Genomic DNA, 10,925 nt, shown 5'->3' with positions numbered 1-10,925 from the left:
GCAAAATAATATAATCACGTTTGTTTAATATTCTTACAAATTTGAAATAACAAAACGTGTATAATTATTTAAAGATATTTTGAAAAGAGAAAAAGTTTGGAAAAAATGAATTATTCAAATTAAGATTATTAGCATTAAAGGTTAAGAAGATTTTGGGGATTTTTGCTTGTAAATTCCCAATTTTATTATACAGCAAGCATTTGATCTTACATAGAGTAACGGTTAGGATTTGAATAAAATATCAAAATAATCCGAAAATTTGGTGGAATTGAAATCTATTCTTACTTAAATTTAGAAAATTACTAGAAATTAAATTGGATTTCTGTAGATTAGACTATAGACTAGACTAGACTATAGACTAGACTATAGACTAGACTATAGACTAGACTATAGACTAGACTATAGACTAGACTATAGACTAGACTATAGACTAGACTATAGACTAGACTATAGACTAGACTATAGACTAGACTATAGACTAGACTATAGACTAGACTATAGACTAGACTATAGACTAGACTATAGACTAGACTATAGACTAGACTATAGACTAGACTATAGACTAGACTATAGACTAGACTATAGACTATAGACTAGACTATAGACTAGACTATAGACTATAGACTAGACTATAGACTATACTATAGACTAGACTAGACTAGACTATAGACTAGACTATAGACTAGACTATAGACTAGACTATAGACTAGACTATAGACTAGACTATAGACTAGACTATAGACTAGACTATAGACTAGACTATAGACTAGACTATAGACTAGACTATAGACTAGACTATAGACTAGACTATAGACTAGACTATAGACTAGACTATAGACTAGACTATAGACTAGACTATAGACTATATTATAGACTATTATAGACTAGACTATAGACTAGACTATAGACTAGACTATAGACTAGACTATAGACTAGACTATAGACTAGACTATAGACTAGACTATAGACTAGACTATAGACTAGACTATGGACTAGACTATAGACTAGACTATAGACTAGACTATAGACTAGAATATAGAATAGACTATAGACTAGACTATAGACTAGACTATAGACTAGACTATAGACTAGACTATAGACTAGACTATAGACTAGACTATAGACTAGACTATAGACTAGACTATAGACTAGACTATAGACTAGACTATAGACTAGACTATAGACTAGACTATAGACTAGACTATAGACTAGACTATAGACTAGACTATAGACTAGACTATAGACTAGACTATAGACTAGACTATAGACTAGACTATAGACTAGACTATAGACTAGACTATAGACTAGACTATAGACTAGACTATAGACTAGACTATAGACTAGACTATAGACTAGACTATAGACTAGACTATAGACTAGACTATAGACTAGACTATAGACTAGACTATAGACTAGACTATAGACTAGACTATAGACTAGACTATAGACTAGACTATAGACTAGACTATAGACTAGACTATAGACTAGACTATAGACTAGACTATAGACTAGACTATATACTAGACTAGACTATAGACTAGACTATACTATATTCTGACCTTCAGACTGGACTATAGTGTGGCCTATGGATTGCCCTATAGTCTGGACTATGGACTAAATCATAGAATGACTGTAGACTCGACTGGATTCTTAATTCGAATTTTCACAGAAAACCTAAATTTTCACTAAAAATCTCATTATACCTTCTATTTTCAAGTGAATTTGGGATTCTTCAAATTTTTAAATCAAAATTCAGTTGAAAAAATATTCATTAAAAGTTAATATCCTATTTTAACAAAACAAAATCCGGGAATATTATTTAAAATTACAGCATTTACAGTAATTTTCAACAAATTTTTTTTTGTATAAAATTCAACATGCATAAACTTGAACAAACATGCCAACAAATTAGCAGAAAAAAAACACTTTTAACTTTTTAAAAATTAAACAAAATTTTGCATCGATTATACATACGGCACGACTTTTCGATAAAACGGAGGCATCGCTAAGCGATGTTGTCAAAATTGTATCACGATGACAGGGAACAGTGAACATTTTTGTAATTTACGATTAAACTTAAGTTTAAAATATAATATTTTTTTTTTTGTTTGATTTGCAAAAACAAATAAAATTTGTACAAAGTAAACTCACTTTTTGGGGGTTTAGATTTTTTTTATAAAATATTTTTAGTTTGAGAGGGTTTTCTTTTTTTAAATATCACATATACATAATCACTTAATTATATAATAAACTTTTTCATTTAAAGAAATTTTTCTTTTATTTTTAAAGAATTTATTTTCATATTTTAATGTAAAAGATAAGATTGCGTTTAATAAATTTTGTATTATTCTCTGCTTTAATTTTTAAGTTTTTTTAATTAAAAATTCTTTTTTTATTTATATTTAATTTGTTGGTCTAAATCAAATACAATTTATTTATTTTTTGTTTTTGTTTATTATTTAAGCAGACGATTATCACCTTGAAGATTAATACAAATATTTAAATTAACTTTAAAATGTTTGGCTTTTTTGCTTTTGGTCTAAGTATGTACTTAGAGTTGTTTTTTTTTGTGGAAAGTGTTAACTTGATTTTTATTTATTAAATTTTTTATCACATTTATTATTAATTTATATAAAATACTTTTTTTCTATTAATTTTTTTCTCTTTTTATTCACCGTTGCATGTTAAACGTTAATTAGAACATTTTCAACTGAATGCTGGCAAACGTGTGTGATTTTTTTCTTTACAATTTGCAATGAATTTTTCTATTTTATTCGTACTTTTAATAAATGTATTGAAAAGAAGAAAAAAAATGAAAAAATAAAACAAAGATACAAATAATAATAAATAAATGTATATATAATGATCATCTAGGAACTAAATGCTCACAAATACGTTAACAAATCAAAAAAAAAAAAAAAAAACAAAAATAAAATATAGAAAACTAATACGAGGTGTAACAAGAAAGATCCTGCAAAATATATACATTTAAACGATCATGATGGAAACTATCTACAGAAACTATCCAGTGAAAAAGACCATCGATCGTTTATAAAGAAAGTTCATTCATTTCTTTTATACAAAATTCGATCTTTTCTTTAGAAAAACTAACGATCTTTTCACATTAAGACGATCAAACTCTTTATATAGATAGATTATCAAACTTTTCTGAAGAAAGACTATCGATCTTTTCTGTTGAGAAATGATAATCGTTATGTTCTGTTATCAATCTTTTCTGTGGGAAATATCATAGATCTTATCCATAGAAAGATTAACGAACTTTTTAATAAGAATGATCATTGATCGTTTCTATAGTGAGATCATTGGTCGTTGATCTTTTCTATAGAAAGATCATCGATCTTTTTATAGATCATCGATCTAGAAAGATTTTCGATTTAGAGAGATCTTCGATCTTTTCTATAGAAAGATCATCGATCTTTTCCATAGATAGATCATCAATCTTTTTCATAGATGGGTCATCGATCATTTCTATAAAAAGATGATCGATATGGTTTATTATTAATCTTTTCTATAGAAAGATCATCGTTCTTTTCTATAGAAAGATCATTAATTTTTTCCATAGAAAGATCATCGATCTATTCCATAGAAAGATTATCGATCTTTTTCATAGAAAGATCGATTTTTTTTATAGAAAGATGATCGATATGGTTTATTATTTATCTTTTTATAGAAAGATCATCGATCTTTTTTATGGAAAGATCATCGATCTTTTCTATAGAAGATCATCGATCTTTTCCATAGAAAGATCATCGATCTTTTCTATAGAAGTATCATAGATCATGGAAAGATTATCGATCTTTTCTATAGAAAGATTATTGATATTTTCTATAGATCATCGATCTTTTCTATAGAAAGATCATCGAACGATTCTATAGAAAGATAATCGATTTATTATTAATCTTTCTGTAGGAGGAATTATAGATCTATCATTTTGCGATGTTGATAATATGAAAGATCATCAAACATTTCTATATATAAGATCGATCGATCTTTTCTCTGGAAATATCATCGATTTCTCTATAGAAAGACCATCGATCTAATCTATAGAAAGACCATTGATCAGTTCTTTTCTATAACAAAGATCATCTACTCTATAGAAGGATAATCAAACTTTTATGTAGAAATACCATTAAAGTTTTCTATGATCTATCGATCACTTTAATGTAAATATCATAGATCCTCTATAGTTTTTATAGAAAAAATCATCGACATTTTCTATAAAATATTATCGATCTATTCAATAATAATAATAATAAAATAATAATAATAATAAAATAATAATAATAATAATAATAATAATAATAATAATAATAATAATAATAATAATAAAATGATAATAATAATAATAATAATAATAATAAAATAAAATAATAATAATAATAATAATAATAATAATATAATAATAATAATAATAATAATAATAATATAACATTGATCCTTTCTATCTCGTAAGATCACTGATCATCGACAGAAAGATCATCGATATTTTCCACAGAAAAATCATCGAAATTTTCCACAGAAAGATCAAAGATCTTTTCTATAAAAAGATCTATAGGAAGATCATCGATCTTTTCTACAAAAAGATCATCAATATTATTGTTGAAAGATCATCGATTACTTTAATAAAAGGTGCCCCGATCCCCTTTATATTAAGATCATTAATTATTTCGGAATGCTCGTCGATGCTTTTAATAAAGATCATTGTTCATTTTCTTTAACAGATTTTCAATCTTCTATACAAAAATCCTTGATATTATCTATAAAAAGATTCACAATCTTGTCTTCAGAAAGATCTTTAATAAAGGAAACATACTAGATATTTTCTATATAAAGTTCATTGTTCTTATCTACAATAAAAGAATGATTGATCTCCGACCATTACTATAGTAAGATCATTAATAAGTTTCGTTGTTTTCTATAAAGATCATTGAAAAAGAACTTCGATCTTGTTAAAAAAATCTTGATATTGTCAATAAAAGGATACGCCATCTTGTTTTTAGATAGAAAATATATTAAATATTTCTTACAGAGAGATCATCGCTTTTTTCGTATAGAAAGATCGTTAATGTATTTTAAGAAAGTTTTATCGATTACTTTCATAAAAATATCATAGATCTTCATTTCTGAATGTTTTTAACTTTTTATCTTTAAAAACTTTAACAAATAATTATTTAAAAAAAGAATCAATAAAATTATTACAAAATCACTTCTCTAACCACCCTCGTTAACATTAAAATACAATTTAAATTTACATACATATTACACTTTTTGTATAATGCAATTAACGAATGTGGTCGGTTGTTTGTTGGTTGGTTGGTGGGTATTAATTATTGAGTAAATGTTAATGTTTTCTTTTAAAAATTTTATTTTGTATTTTTTTTTTGTTTTATTTATTTTACAAATAAAATAAATTGAACAACACATTTGTATTTTCACACTTCTGAAATAACCAATATACAAAATTTGGCAAAATTTCTCAGTTTTTGAAGCACAATTGAGTTCGTTGTTTTAAGAAGAAGAAGAAAAAATTCCTTTTAAAATGAAAATTATGTTTGTATGAGTCAATAAATATACAAATAAAAACATTATGTAAACAAATAAACAACTGTAAGAATGAAAGAACTGTTTTAACAAACTTAATGAACATTAACTGCTTTTTTGATAATCAAAATCGTCAGATTAATAAAACTTCAATTAATAGCTTTTTTTACTTTTAATCTGATTTTCACACCTTACAAATGTCCTTGAGAAAAACCATAAGTTGGTTTTAAATGGGCACACGTTTGCATTTATAACAATTTTAGGTCATTGTCAATGTTTTTGTTTATAAAAAAGTCTATGCTTTTCTATAGATAAGTTATCGATTGCCTTACTTTTCTATAACTTTACTTTTCTAAAGAAAAATTATCGATAACTTGTATTTTGTATAGAAAATTTGACTTTTCTATACAAAAGTTATCGATAACTTGACTATTCTATGGAAAAGTTATCGATAACTTTACTTTTCTATAGAAAAATTATCGATTACTTCACCTTTCTATAGAAAAATTATCGATTACTTCACCTTTCTATAGAAAAGTTATCGATAACTTAACTTTTCTATAGAAAAGTTATCGATAACTTTACTTTTCTATAGAAAAGTTATCGATAACTTTACTTTTCTATAGAAAAGTTATCGATAACTTTACTTTTCTATAGAAAAGTTATCGATAACTTACTTTTCTATAGAAAAGTTATGGATAACTTTACTTTTCTATAGAAAAGTTATCGATAACTTTACTTTTCTATAGAAAAGTTATCGATAACTTTACTTTTCTATAGAAAAGTTATCGATTACTTTACTTTTCTATAGAAAAGCTATCGATTACTTTACTTTTCTATAGAAAAGCTATCGATAACTTTACTTTTCTATAGAAAAGTTATCGATAACTTTACTTTTCTATAGAAAAGTTATCGATAACTTTACTTTTTCTATAGAAAAGTTATCGATAACTTTACTTTTCTATAGAAAATTTATCGATAACTTTACCTTTCTATAGAAAAGTTATCGATAACTTTACCTTTCTATAGAAAAGTTATCGATAACTTTACCTTTCTATAGAAAGTTATCGATCACTTTACTTTTTTATAGAAAAGTTATCGATAACTTTACTTTTCTATAGAAAAGTTATCGATAACTTTGCTTTTCTATAGAAAAGTTATCGATAACTTTGCTTTTCTATAGAAAAGTTATCGATAACTTTACTTTTCTATAGAAAAGTTATCGATAACTTACTTTCTATAGAAAAGTTATCGGTATATAGTAGTTATCGATCACATTTATTTCAATCGATAACTTTTTTTGAAAAAAGATCAACCACCTCTTCCACAGGAAAGAAATAACGTAACGGAAAGACTTTCTATAAGAAAAGATTATCGAAGTCCATAGAAAAGTCGTCGATTTCTTCTATAGGAAAGATCATCGATCTCTTCTTTAAGAAAGATCATCGATCTCTTATATATAGGAAAGATCATCGCCTCTTCTATAGAAAATATAATCGATATTTTCTATATAAAAGTCCATCGATCTTTAAGAAAGATTATCGATCTGTCTTTTAAGAACGATCATCGATCTTTTCTATATATGAAACACTGTCGATCTCTAAGAAAGATTATTGTTCTCTTCTTTAGAGAAGAGATAACGTAACGTAATGGAAAGATCATCGATCTCTTTCCATAGGAAAGATTATCGATATCTTTCATATTAAAGATTATCGATCTCTAATATAGGAAGATCATCGATTACTATTATATGAAAGATCATCGATCTTTTCTATATAAAAGTTCATCGATCTCTTAGAAATATTATGGATGTATCTTATAAGAAACATCATCGATCTTTTCTGTAGAAAAGAGATAACGTAACGGAAAGATTATCAATATCTTCCATATTAAAGATTATCGATATCTTCTATAGGAAAGATCATCGATTACTTTTATATGAAAGATCATCGATATTTTCTATATAAAAATCCTTCGATCTCTAAGAAATATTATCTATGATCTATCTATATTATAAGAAAGGGTATTGATATCTCTTATAAGAAAGAAAACTGATTTCTTTTATTAGATTTCTATAAGGAAGATCATCGATCTTTTCTAGAGAAAGATCATCGATCTTTTTCTATATAAAGACCGTTGATCTTTAAGAAATATTATAGACCTCTTCTTGGGAAAGATAAGCGATCTCTTTGTTTCTATAGAAAGATCATCATCGATTTGTTTTCTATAGAAAGATCACAGATCATTTTTATACAAAAAAAAAAAAAAGAGATTGTTATTAATTTATTTAAAAAATATGCTGAACATCTGTTTAATTTAAATAGAAAACCCCCGACCAATGCTGACAATTTATTGAAAAATTTCTTTTAAAGAAATGTGCACATTTTTTCTTTGGCAAATTTTGAACTAATAAATGACTTGACAACAAATTATTGTTGTCTTTTCTTTTGTGATGTCTAAGAGAAAATCAATTGAAATCTGATATAACAACTATTTCTTTACAATTGATATTGAATTTGTCTTTAAATTTATTGTTGAAGTTTTGTTGTAATAAAAAAAGAAAAAACTTGTAAGACAATAACCGATCATTATAAAGTTAGTTTTTTGTTTCGTTAAATTCATTGTGTACATTGACATCTGATGATGATGATGATCATAATGGGAAAAATGAGATTGCGTTGGAAATCATAACAAATAGATGCCCAGCAAACATAAGAGGGGGCGGGAAATTGGGTAAAAATTGTTTATAAAAAGTGTTTTATGATATTTAGCAATTGTCTATTAGTATGCTTACTGGTTTAGTTATGGATATTGTTTATGTTGTTTAATATGTTTGCTGGGTTAATCACGTGTTGCATTTAATACATGCAACGTTTGTTATTAATTGAAATTCATGATTTCATTTCATTCCATTTCTATTTATGTCATTGCACAAAACAACAAGACCTGTAACGATTTTGTTTTCAATAATTTCAAAATTGTTTTAGTTTTTGTTTTTTCGAATCAAATCAATTTAAATTTTTATAAACAAGTTGTTGACAATAACGATATAAATACGCAAAAAAATTAAACAACCGACAAATTGTAAAGGAAAAAGTTGTAAATTTAATGAAAAAACAATAACAATTATTACCGTTAGTAGTGAAAAACAAATTTATTGTTTATATAAATAAACAACAAAACACACTTAAAGCATTTTATTTATTTTCACCAGCTCTTTTTGCAAACAGCGCTTAAAAAATCGCTATTATTTTAATCAAGCGTTTTTTTCTTTTGAGGTTTTTATCTTTAATTAAAAAATATCTTTTTTTTGTAATAATTTTAGTACATTTGCACTGGTTTTGTTTTAACATTAAAACACATTTATTAATTTATTTATCTGTTCACAATAATTGCAATATATTATTCGCAGTTGCGTTATTAATAAACATTTCGCTTTTTTTTTAAATTTGTTATCCAAAACACACGTATTTTTTTTACTCTATTTATTCATCTGTTTGTTTTGTTTTTATTTCTGTTTTAATATCTTTGATTATTTTGCGTTCATTGTTTAACGATCGTTTGTTTTTAACGTCTCGTAACAAACTGATTGATCTTTAATTAAAATGTGGCTTTCGCTGCTGTGGCTATTAGCCAAAATTATTTATATTATTTTATTTACTTAATAATATTATTGTTTATATTATTTACAGCGAATTGAAAAATACACATTCTCAAAATCACCCGCAGCTCTTCTACAATCAGCTGTTTCGTGAAATGCGCAGGTTTATTACGGCGAATTTATTTTTTTCTCCCTAGATCAGTTTGCCAGTCTCTCCGTATCTCAACGAGAGTGAAATTGTCAGTAAATTTTGTATCTGTGTGTTGTTTCACTTTGCTGTTCAATACACGCAAAATGTTTGTTAAAGAAAACAATTTATGCGCATGCGATTACAACTACAGCTGGTAAACTAAAAACAACAACAGTGTTTAATCGAAGAGCAAAAAAATATTTGAAAATTATCGTTGAAATACCTTAAACATATTGAGTGTGAATTTGTTTCAATAAATTATCAGCATAAAAGTGAAAATGTTGTTTTGAAAATTATTTGTGAAAAAAATGTTGTTTAAAATATGCACTTAATTTATGAGAAATTTTTTTGCTAGGCAAGTGGTTAGGTAAAGTGGTAATAACTTTTGAAATAGTTTTAAGGGAAAGTTATCGATAGTATACCAAAAGAAAATTGAAGTTATCGGCAAACTTTTATCGAAAACTTAAGTAATTAATAACTTTTCTATAGAAAAATTCAACAATCGATATCTTTTCTATTAAAAAGTACAATAATTGATGAATTTTCTAACGATAAGTAAAGTTATCGTTAACATTTCTATACAAAAGTTCAGCAATCGATAATATTTCTATGGAAAAGTAAAGTTATCGATAACATTTCTATAGATAAGTAAAGTTATCGATTTTTTTCTATAGAAATGTACAACAATCCAAAAATTCCTACAGCGATTGAAAGTTTTATAAATTTCCTGTACTAGTTTTAGTCTATTGTTTACAGCGACTATAGTCTAGTCTATAATCTAGTCCATAGTCTAGTCTATAGTCTAGTCTATAGTCTAGTCTATAGTCTAGTCTATAGTCTAGTCTATAGTCTAGACTATAGTCTAGTCTATAGTCTAGTCTATAGTCTAGACTATAGTCTAGTCTATAGTCTAGTCTATAGTCTAGACTATAGTCTAGTCTATAGTCTAGTCTATAGTCTAGTCTATAGTCTAGTCTATAGTCTAGTCTATAGTCTAGACTATAGTCTAGTCTATAGTCTAGTCTATAGTCTAGACTATAGTCTAGTCTATAGTCTAGTCTATAGTCTAGTCTATAGTCTAGTCTATAGTCTAGTCTTTAGTCTAGACTATAGTCTAGTCTATAGTCTAGTCTATAGTCTAGTCTATAGTCTAGTCTATAGTCTAGTCTATAGTCTAGTCTATAGTCTAGTCTATAGTCTAGTCTATAGTCTAGTCTATAGTCTAGTCTATAGTCTAGTCTATAGTCTAGTCTATAGTCTAGTCTATAGTCTAGTCTATAGTCTAGTCTATAGTCTAGTCTATAGTCTAGTCTATAGTCTAGTCTATAGTCTAGTCTATAGTCTAGTCTATAGTCTAGTCTATAGTCTAGACTATAGTCTAGTCTATAGTCTAGTCTATAGTCTAGTCTATAGTCTAGTCTATAGTCTAGTCTATAGTCTAGTCTATAGTCTAGTCTATAGTCTAGTCTATAGTCTAGTCTATAGTCTAGTCTATAGTCTAGTCTATAGTCTAGTCTATAGTCTAGTCTATAGTCTAGTCTATAGTCTAGTCTATAGTCTAGTCTATAGTCT

The 10,925-nt window shown here is 26.3% G+C and overlaps 1 long non-coding RNA gene across 1 annotated transcript; it reads right to left on the bottom strand.

The window, feature by feature from the left end:
- Nucleotides 1-1,566: 1,566 nt before the first annotated feature.
- On the bottom strand, nt 1,567-9,128 carry LOC119614252. The gene is made up of 3 exons (XR_005232315.1): nt 8,696-9,128; nt 2,152-2,717; nt 1,567-2,075 (listed from the first exon to the last, which is right to left on the bottom strand). It is a non-coding gene; the product is annotated as an uncharacterized LOC119614252 (long non-coding RNA).
- Nucleotides 9,129-10,925: the final 1,797 nt, after the last annotated feature.

The sequence above is a fragment of the Lucilia sericata genome, unplaced genomic scaffold (genome assembly GCF_015586225.1).
Source record: "Lucilia sericata isolate MDLA Ls3-8-SP2 unplaced genomic scaffold, ASM1558622v1 Contig002729F_arrow, whole genome shotgun sequence".
Lineage (NCBI taxonomy): Eukaryota > Metazoa > Arthropoda > Insecta > Diptera > Calliphoridae > Lucilia > Lucilia sericata.
This window is presented reverse-complemented; position numbering and strand designations above follow the sequence as displayed.